Genomic DNA, 18,888 nt, shown 5'->3' with positions numbered 1-18,888 from the left:
TTAGCTCTCCCTTCACAGTGTGCAAAGCTGAGCAGAGCCAGAATTGCAGCGGGTGGGAGATGCATTATCAACTCTGTAGTTGGCTTAGATCTGAGGAGCTGAGTGTGTGTGTGTGCTGGGTCTCATCACTAACCAGCAGGAAGGAGATGCTGGAAATGCCTGATGGTTTCCTGTGCAGGTTGCTGGGCTGTGCGTACGGGCACAAGGAGTGAAGTTGTTAATATTTCTGCTCCTGAACCATTCCTTTCCTTATGCCTTTCTTGGCGGGTATGTTGCCACGAACTAAGGGAGAATTCATGGTTCAGGAAAAAAGTCAATTCTTATGTATACTGGTGGGTTATGTGACCTAGAAATACTTCAGTCACCTGCAGTGACTTATTTATTTCTATAAGAAAAATGGTCTCTTGCTTTGTTTGTTAGTCATATATGAAAGAAAAAGGAAAGATAGAAAGAGAAGGCAGCACTTCTCTTTGCTGATTATGAATTTGATGGATGGTTCTCTGACGATCTGATTGAACTCAGTATTATACCCACCAAATTAAGATAAATCATTACTGAAGAGTTCATGGAGTACATGCCCAAAATCAATTATGTTCACATGGAGATCCATTAATCTATCTCTTCCTGTTCAATCTGTCCAGCCTCTTTTAATGACTTTTTATCATTCCATACACAGGTAATCTTCTTTAAGCAGTGGTACAGATTCTGGTAGTTTACATCAAAATTACAATTGCCTCTCTTCCTTGAAGAGTCCTTTCACCCCTTCCCACTGCTCAGCTCACTTACCCTTTCTACCAAGAAAATCTCCACAGCTGTAAATGGCAGTGTGAATACTGACCGTTTTCTGCAGTTGTTAGGTCATTTTCACCTTTCCTTGTTGATACACAATGAACTGGGTGCTATGTCCTTCTCAAAAGAAAGAAAAATAATAATAAGTGCCAATTAGAAATAAATAATATAGCAATGATAGAGATGTTTTTCTTTTCTTTTCAAGAAGTGGTAAATGTCTCACTGTGTATTTTAATGCGACAGAGATGGTCTCCAAGCTAGGATGATACTTGGTGCAGATTGAGAACAATACAGGAAGAGTTAGACATAGAAAAAAATCACAGGTTGCTTGAATCTAAGGCATCTAAATCAATGAATTCAAGTGAGTTGAGTTTGCCTTCAAATGTCCATTTTAGATAAATGTGAGGAAAAAAAAAATTTAATAACTCACAAAGAAATGACTCAACTGTAAAGCTGTTTTCTGAACAAAGTAGTATATATCTGTCCAATTCTATGTTCAATCGTATCTCATAAATTAAGTATATAATTAGTACTGATAGTAGATGAAGGGTTAACTGCACATAAGATTGTATTTCTCAACTCAAAAGCTTCTTACATTTTAATCTACATGAATTTTCTTTTCTTTCACTGCAATATGCATTCCACTTGGCAGCCGGACCTATGTTTTCACTTTGTTTTCAGTTCATAGCTCAGTTTAGTACAAAGTGTATCTTCCTTCATATAAATTATGCAGATACTTATGCTTAATACATGGTCAGCAATCTGTTTTAAAACTTCCGACACACAGAAATGAGAAGGAAAAATTTCAGATTTCATCTATTGGCTTTGTCGCTTTGGTAGCTGTGAACAGGAGAAAGGTTTGCTATTAGAAATGGAGCATAGCTCAAAAAGGAACCAAGATACCTGTCTTAATGAGTACCTGGGGCTCCTTGATTTCATGTGATTTTGCAGCTAGCAAGGTAAGGTGCAGTATGATCATATTTGTTTATTCTCAGGACTTCAGCACTTTGTCAGTGACTGGTAAAAACAGTATCTTTTACTTGGTAGTAAACAATTTTTTTTTTAATTTGTGGGATGCATCAGTGCTCCCAGCTCTCTTCTCTCATTATACAGCAGCTTAAATGTTACGCTAAAAAAAATATGGTGTTTCTGTGTGGCTTTGGGTATGCTGTGCCAAAAAAATGAAAGGACTGCAGCACTGTGAAGAACTTAAACTAAGAAGATGTACTTTTAATAAAGTAGGGCATGTAAATAAATCAATGAAGTTGAGGGCTAATTGCCCTGCATCTAAGAATTTCTCAAACTAGTTCTGTCTCCAGAATGACATATTGGCAGTTAAGGTACAGAAATCCTGCCAGCGGATTCCAGCACCAAATGGAAGCACACTGAAATAGACTGCATGCTGAAATGGTGTATTTCTGGAGGCTAAAAACACTACCATGACTTGGTGCTGTGAAAAATAGAATCATAGAATCACCCAGGTTGGAAGAAACCTCTGAGGTCATCTAGTCCAACTGTCCACCAATAGTGCCTACTAAACCACGTACCTTAGTACCACATTTACACATTTCTTGAAATCCTCCAGGGACGGTAACTCCACCACCTCCCTAGGCAGTCTATTCCAGTGCCTGATCACTCTTTCAGAGGAGAAGTTTCACCCAATATCTGATATGAACCTCCCCTAGCTCAACTTGATGCCATTCCCTCTAGTCCTATCACTAGTTGTCCAGGAGAAGGGGCCAACTCCTACCTTGCCACAACCTCCCTTCGGGTCATTGTATAGAGGGCAGTAAGATCTCCTCTCCCCCGAGCCTCCTCTTCTCCAGACTAAACAATCTCAGTTTCCTTGGCCACACCTCATCATATCTGTGCTCCAGTTGCCTCACCAGCTTCATTGCCCCTCTCTGGACATGTTCCAGGGCCTCGGTGTCTTTCTTCTAGCAAGGGGCCCAACACTGAACACAGCTCCCAAGGTGTGGAGGTGCAGCCTCACCAGTGCAATCACCTCCCTGCTCTTGCTGGCTGCACTGTTTCTGATGCTGTTGGCCTTCTTGGCTGCCTGGGCACACTGCTGGCTCTTGTTCAGCCGGCCGTCAACCAACACTCCCAGATCTGTTTCCTCCATGCAGTTCTCCAGCCACTCTGCCCCAAGCCTGTAATTTTGCCAGGGTTCTTATGACCAAAGAGCAGAACCCTGCACTTTATCTTGTTGAACTTCATTGCATTGGCCTCAGCCCAGTGATCCAGGCTGTCCAGTTTGTTCTGTAGAGCCTTCCTACTCCCAGGCAGATCAACACTTCCTGCCAGTTTGGTGTTGCCTGCAAACTTTCTGAGGGTGCACTCAATTCCCTCATCCAGGTCATCAATAAAGATATTAAAGAGGACGGGCCCCAATATCAACCCCTGGGAAATACCACTCGTGACAGGCTGCCATCTAGATTTAACTCCATTCACCTATACTCTTTGGGCTCAGTCCTCCAGCCACATCTCTCCAGCAAAGATGGCTCTCCAAGCCACAGGCTGCCAGGTTTCCCAGGAGAATAATGTGGGAGACAGTGTCAAAGGCTTTGCTAAAGTTTAGGTAGACTATGTCAATAGCCTTTCCCTAATCCACCAGGCAGGTCACCTGGTCATAGAAAGAGATGGGGTTGATCAAGAAGGATCTGCCTTTTTAACAGCTGTCTTCAGACCATTTTTGTGCCTGTGCTTGAGGAGGATACCAGAGCCTCTGCACCACACACGAACAGACTCCCTGGGACTTTCTGAATGACAGAAAGAGGTACTGAGTCACTATTATCTTCGCACTCCACTTCCTGTACTTGACTTCAGGGTCAGATGTTCAGCACATATCTGCAAGAACAGCCCCTTCAGAGGCTGAACTCTGAGGTCTTTAAAGACAGTGGCTATGTTGAACAGATGCTAAGGATGGAGTGAAATCAACTTAATTTTAAAAGGTGTTGCCTGAACAGCTCCATAGCTGGGATTTTGCTCAGACATAATTACGTGCAGTTCTTCTCCTACTTCAGCTGTCCTGTAAAGTACCTGACATGATAGTTTGTTGTTTTTCTGCCAGGAGAACTGTGGAGAATATCAAAAGGAACTCAGTGGAATCAGCCATGATTCTCCTCCCCATGAAATGCAGCCAACCCCATGGCCCACCAGAGTTCTGGCCCTCTAAGGGATTCTAAGGATATGCTAATATGAATCGTGTGATTGCACTTCTAAACAGAGAAACCTTAATAGACTCTCTAACCCATTGGAATGGGTTAGTATCCTCATGCAGTGAATTCAGCCTTGGATTCTGAGCATAGAATTTTTGTCAATAAGGCTTGATACACAAATGTAACGCTTTCATTTTTTGATTGCAGTGCATCAGTATCACGGCTGTGAATTTCATTGACTTTCTAAGCAGAATTGAACTTTTGTCAGTAATTCATTCAAAGGAAGTAGCTGGTGTATAAATCCTTAGTTCTGCAGTAATGCTGGTACATACAAAATTAAACTGGATAAAATCTAGGAGCCTGCTGATATTTTGGGTGAGTTTCCTGTGCTTTTATGTCAAACCTTTATTTTGATGGTATTAATAAATGTTTTGTATTGTTGCCCCTGCAGACAGACAACTTCTGAAACATTGATTAGTAGTGTACTGACAAAAACTGGTCTCCATTGACAAGAAACAACAGAGCAATTGTTAGTTTATGCAACTTATACTGAGCATACAGCCAGATAAGCATAAATGAAACATCCTACCACAATCAATTGCGATGGAAATCAGAGCAGACCTCTCCAGATCAGCCTTGCATATCCCGATGAGAGTGATCCTATAAAGTTCTAGGTGAGCACAAACTTATTTTCATTTGTTTTCATTATTCTTATTACATCAATTTGTTGGGTGTTTTTTTAGCCTATAAGCACGAGAGCAACAAAAGTGTTCTCAGATCATACCATCAAGAACTGCTGATTCCAGATAAATTTAGTTCGTAGAGCAAGCACTGAAACTGTCCTCGACTTTCTGATACGATTCAAGTCAAATTCCTGTTTTACATGACACCAGCATAACACTGGAGACGAAAATCTGTTTCAAATATGGGAAAAAGATGAATAAATTTCATAAGGTAACCAGTATTTATTATGAGACAAAAGGATTTTTTGTTTAACGTAGGTTTACATGGGATAAGGATGTTAGTGAGACAGGCAGTTTTCATACCATTTTCAATATGGCAGATTAGATCACAAAGATTGCAGGGTTTTTTTTGTTTGTTTGTTTGTTTTCATAGAATCATAGAATCACCAAGGTTGGAAAAGACCTACAGGATCTTTTCCAGTCCAGTCCATGGGTGAACAAACTCATCTGCGATGGCTCAGAGAAAGCAGGTTTATTTTTCTGAGATGTACTGAAGGACTGAAAAACCTCCTGAGAACTTAATGAGAGTAAATCAAGGCCTAAGGTCCGTGCCATTCCTTGAGCTGGTCAGTAAGATATTTTCAGTCAATATTTTCAATACCAGGTGTATACTGAATGAGTCCTCTGTACTGAATGATGAAAGGGAAAAGATGGCACATGCAGAAAACAGTTGTTTGAAACAATAGAAGAAGCCTGTGGATTTTGCTTTGCATGGCTTTCTAGCAGAAATAATAATGCAGAGAAGGCATGAAAAAAAATCCAGCAAATTAATTTGCATGGTTTTATGGTTATTTTGCACGTGTCTCCTTGTGAATTAAAAAAACTATGTATGCTTAGCTGTTTCACTTTGTCATAGTCCGGTCCAGTCCATTTTGGATGTAGGAGTGAAGGTCTCCATAAACTCTTGGCATGCATCATTCATATTCTTCCGTTTCTTTGTGATTACTTCTGTTAATGTATGTGATGCCAGTCCTTAGATACAGATAACTGAACACTGCTCACCTTTGGCCATTGGAAGAGCCTTTAAACTTCTAATGAGCCCTGTACATATGAGTAAGTGGATATAGCAGCGTTTGGATTCTCTTTTGCCTGGGCTCTTTGCTTCCAGCAGGTACCTGCCTCAGCCTGCATTTCATCTGTGGACAAAGGATTTTGTCCTGTATTTGCTGGTCAGTTGGTTAATCTTGAGAAATGATGGGAAAGTCAAATAACACTTTAAAAGCCTCTACTGAGTCAAAGAGGAGGCTGTAGTGAGAACACTGTGAGAACCAGTTCTAGTCCAGGCCAAATCAAATTGAAATGGAAATTGGGAATAAAGCAATCCTTCATTCCTGCTTACTAATATAACATACCTCCTCTGACATTTGGTATAAAGCTTATAGAGTAGAAAATAGAGTGCTTCTCTGCCAGGGCAGGAGCCTTTGTGTCTGCCACTGAGGCAGGAGGATGCTGTCACTGAGAAGTGCTAACTTGGCTACATATTGATGTTTTAAGTAGCCTTACTTCATGTGCTGTGCATTTAGGTATGCTAGGGGTTATGCTTATGCTATCAGGCATGCAGTTGTTTTCTCTTTTAAAATGTTTAAGATCTTTTTGGAGCAGTTGAAGGAAAACTGGTTTTAGCTGAGATGCAATGGCAGTGTCTTAAATTCAAATCAGGATGTCTCAACAAATGGCTTATGTGAAAATTTTGCTTGCTTGCTTTCTGAGTTCCATTGAGAAGGATAGATCTTTCTTTTACTTTCTTTTATGCTGATAATGTAAGTTAGCTGTGCTTTGGGTAGAAAGGTCTCTGTTGTCCAAATGAGTGAGTATGGAAGCACTGTAGCTCAAAACCCAATTGTTGGTTGGTCTTAATATTCTTGGGTTTCAACAATGTGTTTTAAATTCTTGTTCCCAAATAGTATCCCTAAATGGAATTCACAGCAGCCTAACATGCTGTCAAGGTATAAACACTTTGCATCCATTTACTGCTTGTGTGCTGTGTTTCACAAATCTACAGCCAGCAGCAATTCAGGGTTTTGGAGCTGGGCTAGGTATGGTGGTGGGTGGATCTCTAGAGCAAACTTTTCAATTGTGTTAATGGCATTCCTCAACAAATTTATTCATCTTCTTAAAACATTTACCATATGTTGCTCGTAAATAAATACTGCGTAAATACAGGCAAGCATTTGTTAACATTTTCTTCCCCTGTTTCCACTGATTATGAAATTGACTGTTAATGGTTTCTGTTTTGAATCATTTTCAATCTGAAAATCACTTCACTGGTCCAAAAATTAATAAGATCTTTAGTGAAGCTGTTAGAATGAACAAAATAAATGTCTAATGGCTTGTGAGAGTCTGAATAAGAACAGCTGAAAAGCTTTTGTACAGAACCTAATATGCTAATACTGGTTTGTATCAAGCTTATTTAAAATATCTGTTGGAAATTACATAAAAAGGGAATGGAAAGGTGCATGACTAGGGAGCACATGAATTTTAAACTTCAGTAGTTAACCTATCAAATGTTTTCATAATAAACTGAGGTTCCTTTATAAGAAGGATGTGGTCAGGAATATTTTTATTACAAGAGTTCTTCCCCCTCCTGCTATGCTACAGCAATCATAAATCTAAGCTACCTCTGTTTTCAAAAATAATCTGCAGAAAGAAACAAAGGTCAGACTTGCAAAAATACACCTAGCACATTATGCTAGTTCAAGATCTGTGGCTATGTTTCCTATTATTTCTTTTCTGTTCAGAACTAGTGTAGAGCTTCACTTTGTCATTTTTCTCAACATAAATATCTCTCACCTTTTTTTTTTTTCTCTGAGGCAAAAGCCAAGAGCCAAACTGATGCAGAATTACAAATAAGCCTCACAGCATCCCATTAAAACTGTGTTTCATAAAATAAATATTTAACAATCCCAAAGCTACCACAACGAATGATATTTTGTGCCTGTTAATTGCAATTACAAATAACAGGATACGAACTGTTACATGTACTTATTTAGGTTGTCATCTCATGTAACCAAGTATCAGATATGTGTTTAACTCCAGCCACAGCAATTCAGTTTCTTGGTGGTCAACTGACTACCAAGATGGCGGTCAGTTTTGGACTAGATGATCTAGTCCAGATTGGACTAGATGATCTTGTAGGTCCTTTCCAACCTTGTGATTCTATGATAACTGTGTAAAGTCAAGTCTTGTGATGCTTTGAGAAAGCATTTGTGGCAACAGCCTTTGATGGGTAAGTGCCCCATACCAAACCATTGATTCCTAAACTCTTCCTCCTGGCATGTAGAGCAATAGAACAGAAACAATAAGGAAAAATCAATACACAATAAAAAGAAGTAAAAAACAGTGCTGTTCATCAGGGATTTCCAGGGCTGCTATCCCAGACATCACTGCTCAAATTCTGCCTAGAATTTACTTCAGTGGTGCTTATTCCTTTTGCTGTGCTATGTTGTAAATGCCTTTTTGTGTCTGGGGAGGTGGGAACAAGAGTCAGTTGACAGATCTTTGGCTGTGTTTTAGTTATTTCTGTGGTAGAACTTCAATTAAGAGAACATAAAGAAACACAGAATGCACGTAGGTGCTAGCAGATGTTTTGTTATTTTGTTAGCCAGGCACCAAATATTTTAGCTTCTGACTGAAACTCATTAGTCTGTGGTAATGCTTTGCTTTGGCTATTAGTGACATGGCAGCATGTAAACACAGCCAGCCCTCTCTGTTCACGCCTGGTGAAGGCTTTAGGACATCCCTGGTCTGTGAGGCCAATCCTCCCTACAGCAGCACTGGGAGGCACTTGGTGCAGGGAGCCTGCCTGCATGCAGGGGCTGTGCGTACACAACAGGGACAAGCTGGGACACTCATCTTGGGCCTAAAAATCACAGGCAACTGTCAAGCTGATGTCCATGATATAGATAAGAAAGAGAGCTAGTGGCATGTTGTTTCCTTGCTTTTATACAATTGCTAACAAGAATAGTTTCTTCTTTGTCCTGATGACATCTTACGACAGTGAGTCCCACAGGGTTAACTTGCAAGATCTCATCAATGTGTAGACAGCACTAAGGAAGGGTAAAAGAACGCTGTACTGGATGGTGGGAATAGCTGAAAGGATGAGGAGTGGTTGCTGATGGAAAGTTTGAAATACAGAGTTTATTCTGTTTGGCAGGAGTCAAGAAGCAGTTAGTGAAAATGGACAGTGCAAAATAACGAAGGTCAGGAGAGAGCATTTTGCTGTATCAGCACCCGTTGATGCTTTAATGAGCTTTTCTTGACTATTCATCCAAATTATATAATACCTTAAACTGATTTTACTTGCAAATGTTGTACCCGTTCCCGAGTCAAATGTGCCAGAGGGCTCTGCAGTTCCTTTCCACAATATTTCATGACTTACTAAACTCAGCATCCTTTACTTCCACAATAAATCCGATCTATCAGCTATATACTTACAGATGTAGAAGACATAATTTTTTAATACTGAGATGATAATGTTGATATATTCTTTTTTAATTCCTCAAGAACTTATGCAAATGGTAAGTAGTGACTTTCAGTGACTATCAAGTTAAATACCTGATCTGTGCTGGATCAGGATATTGCTTTGATGTTTCTCATTATTTAGAGGTCCAAGATATAAAAGAGATTTAGTTTTCTTAGTACCCCCAGACAATGTTGTCAGTGAAGCTCAGCACTTTCCAGATTTGGTTCTCAGCTCACCTGGTTTTTCACTGCTGTTTCCACCACCCTATGCTCGAGAACTTGACACCCAGTATCCTGTTCTGCAGGAGGTTGGCTCAGCCTTGGGTTTGAACCTCCCCTTCATCAGGTAAGGAGCAATTGGCACTTGATCTCAGAAATGTACCTGTCTTAAAGGAGAAATAAAAGGTGTTTCTATTGCTCTTCATTGTGCTGTGTATAGCAAGAAGGAGAATGTTCTAACTAGATCAGTGAGCTAAAGCTTAGCCCTCTCTAGACTCTCTCAAATTAGTTCTGGGCTGCTGTCTTACTTTTTCTGTTTGCATTTTTTTTTTTAATCCAGGCTAATTGCTTCATCTGGCTACCATTCTCTTCCAGCTTAAGTGAATCCTAACTAGCCCAGTTATCTAATTGTGTTGATCTGGGGCAGTCACTTTTGAGCACATCCACTCAGACAGTTGCACTGAAGCTCTTTACCTGCAACCCAAAACAGGACTGTAATTTTGAGCCTGCACCCTCTCAATCAGCCCTTCTTCTCCCTGAAATGGCAGTTTCCCTGTTATACGTTGAGATGCAGGCAGCAGGGCCCCCTCAGCATCAATTGCACTGCTGATTTGAGACCTGAACTTGCAGTAATGATTTCAGAAAGACCGTGTAGATTAGAAGCTACACTTGCATGTTAGTTCCCTTTGACAGAAGGCCAATATTTCTGCTCTCCTTCAGAAATGATTATCAGATGGAAGGAATAAATCACAAGAGAAATTTCTGCATCAAAGCTGCTGAAGCCAGCTGTTGTGTGGAACTGGGAGAATCTCCATTTTTGCGACATGATAGAAAAAGCTGTTTGATCCGAATATGATGGTGGCTTGAAGAGAAGAGCAATTACAGAATCATTAGCTCAGATTTTCAGCTGTTTGACTGATATAATTTCAAATGTGCAGTTAGTGGATTAATGAACTACACGCAGCTTGTAAATCCCTGGCCTTTTGGAACTTGTCTCTGCTTCATGTAACAGGGACTGTAACTTGGAGAAATTACACTCTGATTAGTGGCTTTCCTATCTGTATCATCATTGCCCATTCTCATGGCTTATTTTTTTAGCTAGGTTTAGACTTAAATCCCTTACATTCTGCAAAACCATCTGTGTTTCACTGCTTTTTAGACAAATAACTGCATAGAGGTGAGTGACAACTTCTTGTCAGCAATAGCAATATTTCTTCTTGGATTCATAGCTACATACTGGGCCATTGCAGGTTTATTTTGTCAAAGCTTTCAGTTAAACCTTAAGAGTTCTAAGTGGAAAAATGAAGTAATTGGGTAATACAGGTGTTCAAAGGTCTTTCTAGAATCTGGAAGCTGCTGTATAGGATACCTCCTGCTACCTGCATGCCCCATCTTCTCTTGGGTTTGTACTTGGTGCAATGGTAAATTCACAAAGGGTTGCATGGCTTCAGTCTTGCTGATACCAAGGTGTTTTAGTGATCACTTGACAGATGTTTCATGTGTTTGAAGCAAGGGACATGTTAAAATCCCATGAGTTCTCAGAGATATCAGAAATGCATAACATGAAACATGGACCAGCCTTGGCATAGAGCACAACTGAAAAAGCAACTGGCCAGCTTGTTTGGGACTGAGAGAGGCAGGACAAATGTGAAGAGGTATAGTTGCAGTTCAATTATATGAATTTAGCACTCATCCATGCAGTATTAAATACAGACCCACAGGTAGGAATGGGGGACGGGCTGCGTGAACAAAACCTCACAGTTCTGAGGCAGGAGGAGCAGCCTTCTGACTGGAAGCCATTCCTCCTGGAATGATGGTACATGCACTGAAAAAAAGGCAGAGGCAAGTACAGGGTAACTTGTATCACCTTTTCACCCCCACACCTCTCACTCTGCATGATGGGGACAGTTGATTGATCCAGCCTTTGCTTTTCTCTGTGTGGGAAGTCATTCAGGTCATCTGAACATGTTGAGGTGTTAGCTCACAGACTGAAAGCTATTAACAGCAGCTGCACTGTCTCCTATCCAAGGAGCAAGAATCGTGCATGCAGTGCAAGTTACCTTTATAAATGAAAGAGTTCTGCCAATTTGAGTTTATCCTTGGGATTTAATAGATGTCACCAAAACAAAGTAGATGTCTTGGGCCTTGCACAGAATAGCACCATTATTAACAACAGCAGTCTTAGGCTTTCTAAGGACTTTCTTGTCACCTGACAGGGCAAAACTGGCATCACAAGTCCTTTAATAGGACTGCTTCTTTTTAGTGTGCTCTGAGCCTGCAGCCAAAAGGTTTCATGACTGCAGCCTTCTGACACTTTTCAATTCCTTCTGGTACAAGCTTTTAAATGTAATAGTATAGGAATTATTTAAAAAAAAAAAGTATAATTTCCAAAATCTCCAAATTAAGAATTAAACACTTCAGCATGAGAAATAAGAATTGTTTTCTTAGTAGACTAGCATTACTATTGTGTTGCAAATCACATTCCTGCATTTCAGTGTATTTGTGTGCTACGGATGTTTACTCCTGTCCTGTTTCCCACCAACTAAGAGCAGATACAACCTTAAGTATGAAGAAAACTTGGTGAGTGCCAGGGCAATGTAGGAGCAAAAAACTTGCTGAAAACCAGCTTTAAATCAGAACCAAATCTGCCCCATCAGTTTGTTTTTGCAGCCCAGAAGAGCAACTGAGTTGCTTGGTTAAAACTTCTATCAAAGCAAAAACTTTACCTTCAGTTCCCATGCCCTGTTCTGTACCTCAATATCCAGGCACAGTGTGTCACATGGAAGGTTCCATGTCCATTTAGGTGTTCTGTTCCACTACTATATTGAAACTGCTTCCATTCTTTGTCTTCTCTTTTTAATAATACATGGATAGAGTGTTCGGTTTGATGAGCCATCAAATTATCTTAGATGGATAAGATGACCAAAATAAAAACAAGTTTAGCATGCAGTACATAGCAATAGAGCAGGTTTTCAGCTTCATTTTTCCTCTTTCTGAAGACCAGTGCATGACTTTGTATGTTTACAGAATATTCCCCTATTAGTTATTGTGTGTGTGCATAGTCATTTCTAGGCTGTGCTTGAAGTTGTTTCTTTTGGTTTGATAAGAATCATAACTGACTCTCAAAAAACATTTTAGATTTTATTTGTAATGCTCTTATGTTTCCTTCTCTGGTTCTTCCCCCTTAGGAGAGCACTTCTCCTCCCTTTCCCTGGGGTTTGTAACCTCCGAACCTGTACATTAGGTGAAGTTGGACTCATTGTACGCTCAGAACCAGGTAACATTCCCTGCATAGTCTACATCTGGGTCTTTCAGTACTGTTTGTAACTTTGTCAGATTTTTAGAACCGTTTCCATGATAATGAAGAACTCATCTGGATTCAACTTTCCCCATCTGCTTTCTGCCTGTTGTCAGAGATCAAAATGGAAAGTATGCTCGAGCTGTAATCTATGTGTTGGTATGAACTCATTGTGAATATAGAATGTCATCCCATTCACCTCCCTACTAAGAGGATACTACAAAACAAGAGAGTTTCATTAAGGATAATTTTGGGTCTTGATGATAAAAAACAATCCTTGTATAAAGATAATGAAAAAATTGAATTTTCCCATAGATACAAGATGAATAAGTAGCTCGTGACAGCTATATAAAACCGGAAAAGTTTCTCTTCTGAGAATTTGGACAGTAAAAAAGGTGATATTCACTGGGAGCAGGACACTGATAATGATAAGCGAGTGCTTTTACCAGATATGGGCTAATGTGGCAGAGAATTTCGTTGGCTTCAAAATGACATGAAGAAAAAGGAATCCACTGATTCCAAATGGACAAGATGTGTACTTGAAATTATCAGAGCTAGGACAAAAGATTAACAACTATTCATGATCTTGGACTGCTTGCTTGAAGAAGACTGGATCTTTGTAGTAACCTGAGGATTGTTTTCAAGATAAAACTGTGTTAAATTGTGGTTATGGAGATCAAGCAGTTGGTATTGGTTTCAAATAATTCACTTCAGAATGATACGAGTGTGCATGGAGTTTGTTGAATGTCTTTTGTCATATTTAGAGATATATATTACCAGAAGAGTTACAGTGCTTGTTTAATGTAGAATTAAACTATATGCAGTGTGCTGGTGGAAACTATCAGCAATGAGAGCAACCCCTTTCCTCCAGCTGATATTAAAAACATTATTTGATATAATGGTGATTATGCAAATACTGTGATTTCTATTAAAGCTTGAAAGTAGGTGAGATGTTCTGCTGCTGTGCCTGTGGAAAACACATTCTTTAAAAAGAAAAACTATGCCTGGCACCATTAAGAGGGTCGGTTGGCTTGAATTCATTGGAGTTTTCTAGCATGACAGTTTGTGCTACTAATGAGGCAATATTGGGAGTGAAAGCAATTTTTGAGACTTGCTTTGTCAGCTGTTTTGCATGGTAATGAATCCCCTTAAAGCTTGAGGCCACAGGATTTGCCTTTTCCTCTCTTTGATTGAATGAAACGCCTAACTCTGGCAATAAAGAAGCTGCAATTAAAGAACTTTACTTGAAGGAGCTCTACAGTTCTGTAACTTTGGGATGTGGAGGGGGAAGAGATTCACTTTGGGGAAGAAAATGTACACTCATTCACTATAAAGTTGTTCAAATGACAATTTCTTTAAGCACTTAACTTTAAAGCAAATGCAGGAGAAAATATTCCAAGTAGTATGTTATATATATGTTAAGTGGTATTGTTCGCACCATGCTATCTTTTTTTTTTTTTTCCCCAAACCCATATTTCTCTCACTTTTTCCTCATGCTGATTCTGAAGTGGCACATCCAAAATAGTATCATAGAATCATAGACTCCATAGAGTTGGAAGGGACCTCTGAAGGCCATCTAGTCCAACTCCCCTGCAACGAACAGGGACACCACAGCTAGAACATGTTGCCTAGGTGAATCTCATGACGTTCAACAAATCCAAATGCAATATCTTGCACCTGGGTCGAGGCAATCCCCATTACCAATACACACTGGGGGATGAAAGGATTGAGTGCAGCCCTGACAAAAAAGACCTGGGGGTACTGGTGGAAGGGAAGCTGGACATTAGTCATCAATGTGCCCTCACAGCCCAGAGAGCCAACAGTATCCTGGGCTGCCTCAAAAGAAACACACAGAATCATAGAATCATAGAATTACTCAGGTTGGAAAGGACCTCAAAGATCATCAAGTCCAACCGCAGCCTAACCATAGTACCCTAACTCTAACAACCCTCCACTAAATCATATCTCTGAGAACCACATCCAAACAGCTCTTAAACACATCCAGGGATGGTGACTCAACCACCTCCCTGGAGAGCCTATTCCAGTGCTTAAGCACCCTTTCTGTAAAGAGGTGTTTCCTAACGTCCAACCTAAACTTACCTTGGTGCAACTGGAGACCATTTCCCCTTGTCTTGTCATCTGTCACCAGTGAGAAGAGACCCACCCCACTCTCCCTGTAAACACCTTTCAGGTACTGGAAGAGAGTAATAAGGTCTCCCCTCTGCCTCCTCTTCCCCACACTAAACAGCCCCAGCTCCCTCAGCCTCTCCTCATAGGGCTGATTTTCCAAGCCCTTCACTAGCCTCGTTGCACTTCTCTGGACCTGCTCCAGCACCTCCATGTCCTTCTTGTACTGAGGTGCCCAAAACTGAACACAGTACTCGAGGTGAGGCCTCACCAATGCCGAGTACAGGGGCAGGATGACTTCCCTAGTCCTGCTCACCACACCATTCCTGATCCAAGCCAGGATGCCATTGGCCTTCTTGGCCACCTGGGCACACTGCTGGCTTATATTCAGCCAACTGTCCAACAGTACACCAAGGTCCCTTTCCATCAGGCAGCTTTTCCAGCCACACCTCCAACATAGGTGTGTTCATGTCCAAAGGAGCCAAGCTCATTTTGCCTTTGGGTAGAGCCTTCCTCTTTGAGCTATTTCTCTGATAAGAATTGCATGATGCAGTGTGGCAGACCATGATCTGGAAAGGTAAGTCCTTTCCCTACACCACCAGTTTGAACCACATGAAGACCAACCAGACGTTCAATCACGTGTCAAGTTTGTCTGACAGGCTGTCACATTTAAATACTTAATCAAAATGCTGTGGTGGTTTATTTTCCCTCAATACTGTAAAAAACACCAGGCTTTGCAAAGAAAGTGTGACAGCTCCGTTCAGCACTAACACAAGCAAGAGCAGCTCTCATGAGTCTAAAAGAAAAAGATCTTTGGCACTGCATTATAGCAGCACCATCACAGTGATCTGTATTGCTCACTCTGTTCTAATATTCCCTCTGAATGCACCAGACAGAGTAACTGAAAAGCAAAATGAGCACAGACAATGGCACTGCCCTTTGAACACAAGCACAAGTGGGCCTTTCCCTCCTGGGCCAGCAGTGTGTCCCACAGAGGGCATAGGACCACTTGGCACCTGGTCAGGCAGGCTACATGCCCATTCCACCAGCATCCCATGGAAAGCAGGTAAATCTGCTTTCAGTTAAAGGTAGAAGCTTCTCTATATATATGTATAGAAATATTTTTATTAGGCAGTTATCATGTTGTCTATATAGTAATAAGTCCGTTAAAGAATGTTTTGCTTTGAGCAGGGAGATGTTCTAGGAACACAAGTGTTATTCATAAAAATCCATTAACTGAAGTTAAGAGAAGAATGCATAAGGGAAGAAAAATCAATCAGCCATGTACAGTAAACGATACAGAGTGACATCATGCCAGGAACTCACAACAGCTCCCAACCCTGATGGCTGAGCAATGCCATAAATCAGCCCCCAGATCCTTGCATATGTTGGTAGAGAAAAAAAACCTGAACCAAACAATTCTGTATAGTCTGCTTGTGTGGCATAAGGTCTACAGCCAAAATTTAGTGATAAGGTGGGTGGCAGGGAGGTTCAAAAATAACTTTCAGTAAAACCTTGTTAATGCAAAGCCATTTCTTGCTGAGCTAGAAACCTAAAGCTTCCAAGGGCTGGTTGCTTGCTTCTCTCTAGCAGAAAGAAAAAATAAATAAATTAGAATGTTGTTTAAATCATGGAAGAAAAAAAAACTATAATGGACTGTAAGAGCTGTAACTGACTCAAGCAGCGATCTGCCTAGAGATGTGGTTGATGCCACATCCCTGAAGAGTTTCAAGGCAAAGCTGAATCAGGTTTGAGTTTGGGGTTTCTGGGAACGTGTAGGCCTGAATACAAAGCCCTTTTCACATGAGTGAGCTGTCCTGAGAGGCAGCGATGTGAGTGTTGGGTGGATTATTGCAATTTCAGCAGCTGTCATTACAGGCACTGTCAGTATGTTTTTATTTATTCTAAATCTTCTAAAAATTCTGATCCTTATTTCTCACAGGGCAATCCTGGCTTGGTTTTTATTATTGTTGCATAAAAAAATCATTGGAAGGAAAGCAAGAAGATTTCCTTATCCTCAGTATGAAATACCAGTGATGGTAATCCCTTGCAGCAAAATATTTCTACTGAAAGATTATTTTGATTGGAGGATAATACTGATGAAACTCAGGAGTCTTCTCCCGTGGAGATGGACTGAATTTTCTGTTGACATTTGCAATACTAAGATCAAGGTAATGAAACTCATTCTTTGAAGTTAAAGTTGTCCTTTTGCTTGCAAAATCAAATAAAAATAAAAAAAAGCCAAAATTGGTATGCTTTTTCTTCAAGGTTATAGTATCCTGGATATCACTGCTAATTATGAAGTTCTTTCGCCCAAATAGGTGTAAGGGAAGTCAGAGCAGTTGGAAGCAGCTCATAGTTACTGAGCTCTTACATTGGCAACAGCTGCTTCCCTCTCACCTAAATATTTCTAACTGATGGAACTTAAGGTAGAAACTTCACATGAGAATTTTCAGCCAAAATAGCTTAAATCAGGAGAACAACAAACATAGACAAATCTAATACAGCACTTTATCATGCCTGACAGCATTAATAACTGGCAGAGATATACAGGCAGGGTTCTGCCTAAATATAGCAGCTACTGAATGTGCGGTATTCAGGTTTTCCATGTCAGGATAAATGTGAGAAAAAACAGCCCCTAAAGAAATCAGTTCAACTTCAAAATACAACTTTTCTGCCTTGTACTAATTCATGTGGCTATAGTTGTGCTGCCTTAAACAAAAGTTTAATTTGGACTGTCTCTCAGCTGGTAAGCAATTTTCAGAATCCTTAGGTAGCATCTTTTTAAGCAAATCATAGCAAAAGTAATTACTTTGGGCAGAGTCTGAAGCGTTTATTGTTGCCTTCTCTCAAGCAATAAGAAGAGCATGCTTTCAAGGGCTGTGCTTCCAAGTTGTTCATTTTCAAAATGCAATTACCAACAGAGCAGCTAAATCAGAGACCCATTCTTCATCTTTCTGTTGAGGAGAGACCACCATCAGCCTGAGCTTGAGCACAGACCTTCCAAATGACACTGAAATAACACTAAAGTACTCACACTAGTTCTTGCATCGAGAAAGGATGAATATAGCTGTATTGAAGCTCAGTAGTGATTCACTCCTTTTCACCTAGGTACCACAGCTGCAGGGTAGAGATGGCAGAACTCATTCTGCTCCTTGCCTGGCAACCCTATGCTCCCACGACCCTGTCACTTTCTTAAACTTCTGAAAATATAAGGATGTGCTTTCTCCTCCTGATCTCCCCTCTATCCTCTGTTATGCTGTTTCACATGAGCTGGTAGGGGGGTGGAGGGGATTTAAGTTTCATAAATTATAGAATGGATTGAGTTGGAAGGAATCTTCAAGATCATCTGGTTTCAATACGACTCATAAACAATAACTGATAGTGTTTTGTTTGGGATACCACTAGACTTGGCTTTTATATCACACTATTTTAAAGTACTTTCTAACATGAGGAATTTGGTAAAGAAAATCTCAGATTTTAGCTCACTCATTTTTGTAATTGAATTGCAAGAAATCAAACAAAACCATTGGGCTTGCTGCCACTTCTATAAGAAGAAAATGGCACAAGGCAGCTAGCATATCTGTTTGCAGGATATGAACCACAGAGTTGATTAGTTGATCTGAAAGCCTGAGACACACAAATGATGGATAACTCTTATCTCTGATGCTTTGGTTCAGCAAAGCATCTACACATATGCCTAATCTTAAAAACCTTGGACAAAATCATTACTCCACAGAAGTCAATATAATTGAGCTCTGGCTTCTCCAGAGCAAGTACTATATCATCCACTGCATGTACTGGCATTCCTTGCCAAATAGCAACCTAAATGCATATAACAAGAAGGGTGCTTCGTGGTGTCAGTTGACCTATACTTGGTGAGATTTATCTACCTCTAAAATATGTGGAGTGAAAAAATATTTTGTAGTTCATGCTGTCTTACAAGATTACGAATATTTATACAGCAAGCAGTAGTTAAGCAAGCAGTTTCATTAACTTCAACATGTCTGTGCTGCTTGGGAAGAACATTTACTCTTTCACATTTTCTCCTGCCTTTTGCTTCCCATCGTTTCCCAAAGCTCCTCTCAGC

The 18,888-nt window shown here is 40.3% G+C and overlaps 1 long non-coding RNA gene across 4 annotated transcripts in view; it reads left to right on the top strand.

The window, feature by feature from the left end:
* LOC112532111 overlaps positions 1-18,488 on the top strand; it is a 191,000-nt gene extending 172,512 nt beyond the window's left edge. For 2 of the 4 annotated variants that reach the window (XR_005858956.1, XR_005858955.2), the window contains 2 exons: positions 4,402-4,624; positions 12,562-14,563. This is a non-coding gene — a long non-coding RNA (uncharacterized LOC112532111). Of the gene's footprint in view, positions 1-4,401; positions 4,625-12,561; positions 14,564-16,740 lie in introns of those variants that run through there. The other 2 variants (XR_005858957.2, XR_005858958.2) reach the window with 2 other exon arrangements.
* Positions 18,489-18,888: the final 400 nt, after the last annotated feature.

This window comes from Gallus gallus, chromosome 3, assembly GCF_016699485.2.
Source record: "Gallus gallus isolate bGalGal1 chromosome 3, bGalGal1.mat.broiler.GRCg7b, whole genome shotgun sequence".
NCBI classification, from domain to species: Eukaryota; Metazoa; Chordata; class Aves; order Galliformes; family Phasianidae; genus Gallus; species Gallus gallus.
Note: the sequence above shows the minus strand (reverse complement) of the source record. Positions and strands in the feature narration are given on the sequence as shown.